The following is a 12,310-nucleotide window of genomic DNA, read 5'->3' as shown; positions in this document are numbered from 1 at the left end:
CAGTTGTAGTGTGATACCATCAATCTTAATCTGTGGGGTCTCCTGTAATCTAGGGCACCCTTGAGGAGAATGGAGTCCGTTTTGGTTGCGGAGATCCTAAGGAAGTGGATATTGGTCCACTCTTGTAGGATTTTAAGGGCATGATTTGCCTTTCTTTCCAGCTGGATTCTGCTGTTTGCCTCTATCATCAGGATGAGGTCGTCTGCAAAGGCTTGTGAAGATGCCTTTCCAATATCGGTATTTAGGAATTCATCCAAGACGATGTTCCATAATGTGGGTCCTAAAATGGAGCCTTGTGGACAGCCTCTGTTGATTTTTCTGGTGAGTATTTTATATGGAGCATTCACCATGACGAGTCTACTGGAGAGGTAGCTTTGGATTACTCGATAGAGGTTGCCTGGCATCCCACTCCCACGGAGCTAGGACAGGACGCTCGGCCACTAAAGGGTGTCGAACGCCCCAGCGAAGCCGATAGAGATAGCCAGGAAGTTTTTCTTTTCTGTGGCAGCTGCACGTGCAAGGAGGTTCTTCAGGACATCTACAGTCGACGTTCCCGGTCTAAAGCCGTACTGGTTCGAGGACATTAGGTTTGCCTGTGGGTAGTGAGCCTGTATTCTGATTAACAGGAGTTGTTCCAAGAGTTTACTGCAGACTGTTAGTAGGACTATTGGTCTGTAGGAAGTTGGTTTGTCTTGTTGGGTTTTTTAATTATGAGTTTAATATTTGCTTTTTTCCAGTCCTTTGGATAGGTCCCAGTTTGGAGACATAGATTGAAGAGGTTCAGTAGCATATCGGGGGGGCTATCTCCACCACCTTCCTGATGATACCCGGACATTTCTTACTTTTAATAAGGTGCGCAGCCGCTTGCAATTCCTCTATTGTGAAATCCGGTTCCCTGTCTTCTGTTCGGTAGTCGTCATTCTCTGTGCACATCTTGATTTGTTGGGGTGTCTGCAGGTCTACATGAGGGTGGAAGGTTGCATCCAAAATATTAACAGATGCCTCCCAAGAATTGGTAGCATCTCCCTGTGGTGTTATGGTGGTTGAAATTACCTCTCCCCTGGGGAGTTTATTAGTGGTTACTTTGTAGACCATCCCCCAGGGGCCAGTGGTTGCGACTGGATTTTTCCACTAGAGTTGTTTACTTCTGCATATGAGTGAGGTGTACTGGTTTCTGGCCTCCTTGTAGATTTCCCGCAGTGCATCCACTTCAGGGGCAGGCCAGGAGCATCTGGCTCTCTGGAATGCTTTTCGTTTGGCCTGGACTTCTCTTTGGAGCTCCGGACTCCACCATGGTACAGCACCTGAGGCAGGTTTTCTTCGTTTTATGGCATCATTCGCTGCTTTAGTAATGACTGCTGTGACTTTTTTTGGAGTTGGTCTTGGTTTGTTTGAATTGCAGCTTGCTGTGTATCTTTTTCTGCTGTTAGTGTCTCTGAACTGGTTCCAGTTTGCAGTGTTCAGTGCATATCTGTGCAGCATTTTTCTCTCAGGACCTTCTCTGTTGAGTTGGAAGGTCAGGACCCTGTGGTCGGATAGTGGCCAGGGAGACATCGATGGTTGGTTCCCATCGTAGGTTGCAGTAAGTCAGTAGTTGATTAGGTTGGATTAGCACTGTTATTGTTCATGTTGCTATGAATTCCTCCAGGCACTGCCCATTCCTTGTCCCCTGCTTGTCCGGGGTATGGCTATACCAAGCTGATGACCTGCAGTTCACATCCGCTCCTATTATTAGTTTCTGGTCAGGGAGGATATTTGTTACATGTTCTAGGTACCTTATAGCCATTGTTATGTTCTCTCCAGGGTGGCAATAAAGGGCTAAGACGTAGCCCTTTATATCTTACGTTGTAATGGGCCAAGTTCAGTTTCCGTGCATGGCAGCCTGGTATTACCCAGAGATTCTTAGCACCCTCTGCCTCCACTCTGATCCTCTCGCTGCTGTAAGAGGGGTAGTGAAAGCTGCTTGCGACTGAGGGCCATTTGTTTTGTTGTGCAGTCATGTGCTGACCAGGCATCTTGAAGAGAATCACTCTACGCTTTTGTTGCCACCAAAGTGACATAAGACTACCACCGAGGTGTGCACAAGTGGATTTTAGAAAGATATTGGATCCATCCGAGTTTTAGACTGTCTGATAACACACACAATGCCTGTTCCCCTCTAAACCCCTTAGATTTTCATAACCTTCAGATTCTCCTTGGAACTCCTAGGAACTTGGTTATCTGAGGTCTCTGACCAAGCTGCATATTCTGAAATGCATAATGTAGTCTGGGTTAAAGGAATGTGTAACTATGCTGGAAATGAACTTGCTTCATTCAGTTTTAATGTTTCTTTTGTGTCCAAATGTTAATCAAGTTTGTGGTCCCTTGTTGAAACTATTGCCTAAGACTTGTATCTACTCACACCTCACCTACGTTGCATTCTAACCTAAAGATTAAGTTGACTTTATCAACATCTTTGTTTTTTCTTCTAATTCTTGCATTGATGAGCTTGGTGAAACATCTGTCGACTTTCTGTTTTCTAACAGAAAGATAGTCCTGGATGGTATTAATTTCAAGGAGTCTCCAGCTGCTAGTGACATTTCTGTGGTTGGCTGTAATGCCTCCTTGCACTTGCTTATTCCACTGATAGTTTTCTTTCTACAGTGGAAATTGTTTAATAACCAGTCCTTTTCTAAAAAGGATGTTACCCACTTCAACATACCCTGTTTTTCATAAACTGTTACAAATTCTCAAATATCCACTGTGGGTTTTTTTTTTTTTTTTTTTTTTTTTAAATTTAAGCAGTCATGGTGACAAAAATAACCAACTAAAAACAGACATTTGTGAATTTTAGCATTCCCAAGTATAGTATTTATTCCCTAATTGCATCACTGGTTGTTTTTTAATTGTAGAAATGTAGCCATAAAAATATTCTATATGGCTCCATTTTCCATAGGTTTTGGTTTCCTTGATTTTTACCTGCTTTTAAATCTATGAAATCTTAATTCATTTAGGGATTCCCCATTTTTCAACTGTCTCTTGCAGTTTGTCACAAAAATGTGGAATATTGTGGCCTCTAAATTATTTACCTGGCACTAGTGGGCCACCTGAAAGGTGCCCTTTTTTTGGAAAATGCTTTAGATTTTTTCAATTCTTTGAACAGTGCCTATATATATAATTTATTATTATTTTTTTAAATAGATTGCAATACTCTTAACTTTAATGTGTAAAACGGTGTTTTACATCTTTTATTTTCAAAAAACATTATTTTTTGAATTTGAAAACATTTTATTTTAAAAATTCCAAAAATATATTAGACAAAATAGAACCATTAGTCTCTTCCATTTTCAAATTTAATGCTAGAGTAGTGGCCATTTTGAAAGAATACCAGTAGTTACTGTCCTTATGTTGAAAAACCAGTAAACCTTTAAAATGAAACTAAGATGAGACATGTTTATTGACCTACTGGGAGAGGAAAAACAAATAACCTGAAACTTTAAATAAGCAGTGTCACTGCTTGTCTGTACCATGCCATTCTTCAATAAAAATGCATATAATTGCAAAATCAGTGGCAGAGAATTTCTCTGCCAAAACCATAAGTAAATTTCTTCAGAAACTATTGCAGAAAGTGTTTGACTGTATTTAGGAAAGTAGAAAAAAAATTTCACAATTTTTCAGTTTAATGGTTAATGCAGGAATGTTATTTATTTTTGAGGGGCATCTGTGAGGTGGTAGTAGTGGTGGCATGTGATGCAAGAAAGCAAGTGTATGAGCTTATGCAGCATCAGCCAAAAAAAAAAAAAAAAAAAACACACCATTCCCTCCAAATGCCTGTCCAGTTCCTCCTTGAATTTATTCAACCTATCAACTTCCACGACAGATGGAAGTTTGTTCCAGCAATTAACCACCTGCTGGCTAAAGGCAAATTTCCACACATCTATTCTACATGTCTTTTCTTAATTTGAATTTATGCCCCCTTAGGTTCGTAATCTGAACAAGTGGAAGGATCCCATCAGAATTCAGCGTGCTCAACCCATTCAAGGCCTTATACACCTCAATCAGATCACTGCGCAGGTGCCTAGTCTCCAGCCACTGCAATTTGCAGAACTGAAGCCTCTCTTGGTAAGAGGATCCCTTCATTCCCCTCACCAATCTTGTTGCCCTTCTCTGTACACGCTCAAGTAAATCTACATCCTTCCTAAAATGAGGCCTCCAGACCTGTACGCAGTACTCAAGGCGTGGCCTGACCATTGCCTTATACAGAGAGACAATCACCTCCTTCTCCCTGCTAGCAAAATTCCTATATATCATTGACAAAACCCCATGACGTGCCCTGGCAGCCTGTCTGCATTGCTCAGAAAACTTAATATCTGACTGCACAATTACTCCCAGGTCTTTTTCATTTTCTACCACCTTAAGTGTAATACCACACAGTTGGTACGTTTCTCTGGGATTACTTCTACCCATATGCAGTACTTTGCATTTGCCAAGGTTAAATTCAGTTGCCACTTCTTAGCCCATCTGCCCAAATTATCTAGATCTTGTTGCAGTAGCACACTGCCATTACTGTCATTAACAACCCTGCCAACCTTTGTATCATCTGCAAACTTTGACATTAAGCCTGATACCTTCATCAATATCATTGATAAATATACAAAACAGTGGACTCAACACCGAACTCTGTGGGACTCCACTAATAACATTAGTCCACAAAGAGCAGCACCCATTGATTACCACCCTCTGTCTTCTCCCACTCAACCATCCTTTTATCCATTGCAGCAACTTACCCTTAATACCATTCTGCTCCAATCTGTACAATAGTCTTCCATGTGCAACAGTGTCAAAAGCTTTCCTGAAATCCAAATATATGATATCAAAATTATTTTTTGCATCCAGTTCCTAAGTGGGGGGGGGGGGAACTTGGGGTTTACTTCAGTTATAAAAATAGTCCTGTCTTTCTTTTGGTGGGGTTTCTTTTGCTTCCATGCTTATCTTTAAGAACAGATTTCTTAGATGAAATTGCATATCTTAACTGGGGATAAACCTGATGTTTTATTTATTTTTCTTTTCTTGAGAGAAAGTGTGGCTGAGTGAGCTTTCTACCCTCTAAAGTTAGATGCGATCACTAGTTAAGTAGTTCTGTTATGGGAGTTTTAACTTTATGTAATTTACTTAAATTACGTGGTTTAAGGGTTTTTTTTTTTTTTTTTTTTTTTTTCCCCTCCAGATAAAATTGTTGTAGTGTTTTAGTTATGCGTTTAACTTCACACTTAACTTTTGCTGCACGATCATGAAGAAGGTCATTTTCACAAAACTATCCTTCAAGTGCTTGGTCAGTTTTCTGAAGGACTTCCTTTAATTTTCAAATCCTTGTAATTCAGCGACTCAGATAATGAACACTGAGTACTGGGAACACTTGTATAACCAAATAACCTAGAAAATAATTTAGTATATTATTTGATATTTTCTATATTGTTAGTCCTTGCTACTTTGCAAAAACATAAATTGCTAATATTAATAATGTGGGTTTTTGTACTTGTAATTTACTGAAGTTTGAAATACTCCTATTTGTGTGATTAACTGCTTTCTGATCAGTGCAACTGAGGTTTAAATTGTTATATACATGGTTGAGTCAATAAATAAGAGGAATTTCAACATATTTTTGAAACATGGAAATACAGATGTTCCCTTCCCCAGTATATTAAGTTGCCCATATGTGAAAATTGAAGTGCAAGGTAATGAATGTGGGAAGTGGAGTTGCAATTTGTATTCCTAGGTGCATTCCAGTGTTAATGTTGGCTGGCATTGGCACAGATTTCATGCAAGCTACTGAATCAATTTTGTGTATACATCAAACTGTATCTACTGCTATTGTTTTGTCATCCAGTGTTTGCTGTAGATTTTTGAATAGTTTACACATCATTTGTGCACATATTCTGTGGTGAGTTTCACTTTTACTCCTGAAATGGATATTGAATTGCACATTACTGATTGGCAGAAGTCAGTAAAGGGGTTGCCATTTCCATAAACTGAAAGCCGCTACCAATATTACTAGTGTGTGCATGTGCTCATATAATATTAAAGCATATCTGTCCTATCAATGCAGTTGATGTATTAAATCATAATGATCCACTAAAAAGGTTATTGTTCCACTTCCCATTGTTTACCCTCTAAATTTTTATTGGTCCTGTGTCTGTTATTCACTGAGTAATAGATATTACATTTTAAATACATCAGCCATTAATTTAGAATTCCCTGTGGAATATATAGATACCAAAAAAACTTCTCGTTTATTAACATGCTTTTATAGTTATGGTATTCCTTTTAAAGAGATGTTAGCTTGTCTGAGAAAATACTGTGAACAGTTTTTTCCATTTATGTTATTTTTGTATGGTGAAGAATTTATTTATTGTGAGAACCTGTTGTAAATTTTTAAATTGTACAAATTGTGAATTAGTATAAATATTTACATAAATACTTTTTTTTTCTATAATTTTTTTTATTTTTATTTCAGCAAATCATCACCAATGAGCAGCACTAGGTCTTCATCTGATATGGCATCTCCTACCCCATCATTACCAGATTCAACAGTATTTGGACCTCCCCAGCTTGGACCATTTGGGGACCAGAACTGTAGCGAGAATGGTGTTGGTACTAACTGTAGTTTATGTCACGAGACTTATACCATTCCTAAAGTATTGCCTTGCTTGCATACATTTTGCCAACCCTGTTTAGAAAAAGTACAAGAATTTCCAGATAAAATTTTATGCCCAGAGTGTCAGCAAGAGTGTCCTTTACCTGCTCAGGGTGTATCTGGATTATTATCTGATTATGCTATAAGTAATGTTTTGGAAACCAGCGCGTTGGAAAGCACTGCCTTGAGTTGTACCGGATGCAAAAGCAAAGATACAAGTGCAGTTGCACGCTGCTTTGATTGTGCCAATTTTCTTTGCCCAAACTGTGTCATGGCTCACCAGTTTATGCATTGTTTTGAGGGACACAATGTATTAACCTTAAATGAACTTGGTAACAAAGATGAAATGAAGATGGAAAAACCTCTAAGTTGTCCTAGGCATAAAAATGAAGTGTTAAAGTATTTTTGCAAAACATGCAGCATTCCACTTTGCAAAGAATGTACTGTTCTTGACCATCCAAAAGGAATCCATGATTATGAACATATTACAGAAGTTGGGCCTAAACAAATTGAAGTAATTAGTCAGATATTAGAAGATGGTAAACTGAAAACAAATGATCTTCGAAATGCAGCAAAAACAGTTGAACATGTTATAAGTAGATTACAGTTGCAGTACCATAAAGCACAGACTGAAATTAATGACACATTTCAATTTTACTGTTCAGTATTAGAAGAGAGAAAACAGGAAGTTCTTAAAGAACTGGATAGCATATACAACACAAAGATAGTTTCTTTAGGCTTGCTAAGTCAAAAAGTTCACGAAACGACAGACAGACTAAACCAAGTTACAGAATTTGTTACTCGTATGATGAAATTCTCTAGCCATACAGAAATACTCATGTTTAAACAACTTCTGGATTCAAAATTGCAGAACATCTTGTCCTTCACTCCTGAGACTAACCTGCAGAACGTTGATATGGAATTTTTATCCAACTATCAGGCCATCCAGGTTGGAGTTCGGAATACTTTTGGATATATTAGACATAGTTCTGAATCTCCTCCAGCATCAAAGCCACAGCCTATTGCCAGACCTAATGGAGTTGTTAATTCTGACAGAATTTATCAGAATGGTCACGTATATGAGTCCAACATAATTTCCAAGAGATTTGGATCTGCTAATAGTTTAGGACCATTTTCAACAAGCTTAACAGAGATCAACCCTTATGAGAAGTGGTCTAGTGGGAATGCAGATATCTTCCATAATGGCACTGCCGACTCCTACCGTTTGCCTTCAGACCCTGTTGTTGACTTATCTTCAAAGCTAATATCAGCTAGTATGTATCCTTTAAAGTCACAAATTAAGAGACAGAAAATGATTTACCATTGCAAATTTGGTGAATTTGGAATCATGGAAGGTCAGTTTACTGAACCTAGTGGAGTTGCTGTTAATGCTCAAAATGATATCATTGTAGCTGATACCAACAATCATCGCATTCAGATATTTGACAAAGAAGGAAGATTTAAATTTCAGTTTGGTGAATGTGGAAAACGTGATGGCCAATTGCTCTATCCCAATCGTGTTGCTGTAGTGAAAACATCAGGGGATATTATTGTGACAGAAAGAAGTCCAACACACCAAATTCAGATTTATAACCAGTATGGCCAGTTTGTTCGGAAATTTGGAGCAAATATCTTGCAGCACCCACGTGGTGTTACGGTTGATAATAAGGGTAGGATCATTGTTGTTGAATGTAAGGTAATGAGAGTTATTATATTTGATCAGATGGGCAATGTTTTGCAGAAGTTTGGTTGTTCTAAACATCTGGAATTTCCAAATGGAGTAGTTGTAAATGATAAGCAAGAAATATTTATCAGTGATAATAGAGCTCACTGTGTAAAAGTATTCAATTATGATGGTGTCTTCTTGCGACAAATTGGTGGTGAAGGTTTAACTAACTATCCAATAGGAGTGTGCATCAATAGAAGTGGAGAAATTTTAGTTGCAGACAATCATAATAATTTTAATATAACAGTCTTCACACAAGATGGGCAGTTAGTAAATGCATCAGAAAGTAAAGTAAAACATGCCCAATGTTTTGATGTAGCACTTATGGATGATGGTTCAGTAGTTCTTGCCAGTAAAGATTACCGTTTATATATTTATCGCTACATGCAGGTTCCAGGAATTACCCTTTAAGTGAGGTTCATTGAACTTGGTTCTTGTTTGTATTTTAAAGTATTCGATTGATTTTGAAAGAAAAGAAAACAGGCAGTATCTTAGGATTAATATCCTGAAGCATGCCACCGATTGGCAAGGTGATGTGCAAGGTAAAACGAACTCTTGTACTTTTGGAGTACTTATGAAACTTGGCTAGGTTAAGGTTTTAAAATGTCAAATAGTTGAAGTTTTTGAGTACTGTGGGATGTTTATAATGTTAGTGCTGTGTAAATTATTGCTATAATTGTTAGTGTTTAAATGTGTAGCTGACAGCATTCAACATCTTGTAACCTGCCTTATTGCATTTGGGCATGTTACGTATATCTTAACAAGCGCAGCTGTCACTTGTTAAGTAAGGGGCACACATGATACTCCAAAGCTTTAGTTATTTCCATTGAAAAATTTCCTAAAGCTTTGTTAAGTTAGATAATACCATAGTTAACTGAGAACTATTTTTCCAACTATTGGTGTTATGGCCCTAGTCAATTTAGTCATCAGCAGAAATCCTTCCAGGGTTTTTTTCCCCCTCCCCCTCCTTCACTTTTTTGTAATACATTGCAACAACGGAACTATGTTACTATCTTATTTATTAACTATTAGTAGTATGCCAAAGATGCATTGCAATTTTCCTGTGATCCTTCAATATCGGGGCCATTTGTTGAATAGTTGTTGAACACCTTGCCAGCGTGACATTTTCTGCCTTAAATGTGTCACTAAAGCATCATTGTATGCCTTTTTGACCTTTTTATGCACCAGGTCTATACTCTTCCATAGCTGTGCAGGTATTGCTCCTGTACATAGTTTACTAAACTTCCAGTTTTTATTGTTTATCATGGGTGCCAATTTCCCCCCTCCCCCCTGTTCATTTTTATATTTAGAATTTGTGTTGATTTATTTATTCACGTGTTCTATTGCATATTTGCAATTATTACTGTAATTAAGTCTTAATATGGTAGAGATCTGATTTTCATCCCCCCACCAGGTTTAGAAAATTTAGCTAGTCTTTTTTTACTAAAATTTTTTTGTGATCTAGATTCGTAACACTCAGGCTTTTAGCTTTATTTAGCTTTATTGTATTAATTGTAGTATTTCTTGTTGAAATTTAATTTTGTTACTGTTTTAATATAAGATATTCAGATGGACCAAGTTATGAAATGTTACCTATAAATTTAAGAGAATTTTAGTCCGTTTGAGGCTATTCAATCATGTAATAATTTTTTTGTATCAAAACCTATTTTTATTATTCAATATTGAATTACATTGGCCAGTAAGCCTAGACTTAGCCAAAGAACAACTAAAGCATTAGCAATAAATCTGCACAATAACTTATTTGAGGAGGAAAAAAAAATTAATTCCTAAAAAAAAAAAAAAAAAGAACAGAAAAATTAGGAAATTTGCCATTTATCAAAGTGATTTTTGTGTGTGGTTGTGAATTAAAGTTAATTAAAGTAAAATGTGTGCAGATCCTATTTTTTAAAAATGAATCAGTTTGGTGTATTGATTTATATGTATATATTAAAAGTTTAAATTTGCTAGTTTTTAAACCTAATTTTAATACTTAAAATTTATACAATCATTCCTACAATCTGAGTGAGAATTTGGTAACTGTTTTATGGTTGAATTGCTTTTTGTTATTACAAGTTTAGTTTTTCAATATCTAGCAGATTTCGTGTAATGCACCTGTTTGTTCATTTTATTTTGATTTTTATAACTTTTCTTTTACATTAAAGGTCATGTTTTATGTGTTAATTTTGTTTGCTTTATTAATCATGCAGTGTGTGAATTGTTTTTTCAATTTCCTTCATGATTTATGATTTTAAGAAAAATGTGGAGATGTTTGTCCTGAGCTAGAACATTAAGATCTCATTGTAGTGCTCAGTAAAACTCACTTAATATAAAAAAAAAAAAAAAAAAAACTTTATGTATGTTTTAAATTTATGGTTTACATTAGTATTTTATGTATTACTATTTGTATTCCTATTGTGTCCATTCTTCAAGTACTCTTCTGGTTTCAAAAAAAAATTGTAGTTTTGGAAATACAACTGTAGTTATAACCTGTTTAGAATCTACATAAATTGTAATAGATTAGTGCCAAGGAAGTTGAAAAATTCTGAACTTTGTAATATGTATATATATATATATCGTCGTATTTACAGCTAATGATTTTGGTCCTTTTATATCATGTTAAAAATCTTAAGTTAATCTGTATACAAAACTGACTTAGCAGTCAGTCCGAATGCAGGCTCAATTTTCATTGTACAGACCTGACAACTGTTTGCATTATGTTAGTGTTTAAGCTGTTTTGTTAACTTTTGTTGAATTTTGGTGTTGTAATGTTAAAACCTAATATATATATATAAACACACTACTAAAACATTTTTAAACATATCCTGTAGCAAGTCTAAATCAATGGAAAGATATTGCCCTAAGTGTTTCAGTAACAGTAATTCTGTTAACAGGTTCTCTCCACTATGCAATGTTTTCCTCACTTCTGAAAGAACAAAAATATTTTCCCATAGTAAATTTTTCATGTTCATGTTGGGGTAAAAAAAAAACCAAAAAAAAAAAAACTGTTTACTTTCCTGTTGGTCACTATTTTATACTATACCTTCCAGGGTTTGTGGAGAAACCTGTCTGTAAAAGGGGAAAAACAGTTAGGCCAATTTGCCTTAAACCACTTTGCTGTTTCTTACTGTTTCCTGGTATTAAAGGGCTCAATAGACTTAATCCAAGTAGAGATTGTGTGAAGTGTGTGTGTGTGCATGTATGTATAACTGAATGTTTATAAAATGTATTCGTATTGTGGTAAGAGCTTAATATAACTATACTCCATGCATTCCACTCTTTTATGTGTCTAGTAGATAACCCCATTCCCCTTTTAGCATATTTAAATAGAAAAGGAAAAAAAAAAAAGTAGTTTGAAAGTTGTAAGCAGGGACTTGGATACTGAACCTTTGGCTTCCACAGCAGCTTTACTTTCCCAGACACAGAAAAAGGTGCTTAGTATTAATTATTTAAAATGAATGTATATAAATATATTGATCTTTGCCTTGGTGCTTTTATTTTTCTTTTCTTTTTTAATTTATTTTTTTCTCTTATAAATTTGTTTTGTTTTAAAATTAGGAATTTCATAAGAGCCCAAAACAGTGTTTAAGCGCCTAAGGTTTTTGTACGAAGCACAACTATTTTATAAATTTTGAAGGCCTCTAAATGTAGCATTTCAGTGTAATATATTATACATGTATAGAGAAGAAGAAAATCTTTGTGGACATCCAAGGCACTGTGCCTAGTCAGACTTGAAACAAATAATGCTAAAACCAACTCAGGATGTGATAAACTTAGTAGGTTGTATCATTTTATAAACTTATAATTTCACCCACTCCCCATCCTCAACAAGTAGTCTTTGAAAGGTCACTCAAGTGCCGTGGTCAGTGGTGTTCTACTACCACAATGTTTTGACAAGTCATTTTATTCATTTG

The 12,310-nt window shown here is 36.1% G+C and overlaps 1 pseudogene across 1 annotated transcript in view; it reads left to right on the top strand.

The window, feature by feature from the left end:
* LOC150079781 (protein brain tumor pseudogene) overlaps nt 1–9,871 on the top strand; it is a 28,604-nt pseudogene extending 18,733 nt beyond the window's left edge. The window contains exon 2 of the transcript XR_016547529.1: nt 6,494–9,871. The product of XR_016547529.1 is annotated as a protein brain tumor pseudogene (transcript). The remainder of the gene's footprint in view (nt 1–6,493) is intronic.
* The last annotated feature ends 2,439 nt before the right edge of the window (nt 9,872–12,310 follow it).

This window comes from Mastigoproctus giganteus, chromosome 10 (assembly GCF_048544385.1).
Source record: "Mastigoproctus giganteus isolate SK-2022 chromosome 10, ASM4854438v1, whole genome shotgun sequence".
Taxonomy (NCBI): Eukaryota; Metazoa; Arthropoda; class Arachnida; order Uropygi; family Thelyphonidae; genus Mastigoproctus; species Mastigoproctus giganteus.
This window is presented reverse-complemented; position numbering and strand designations above follow the sequence as displayed.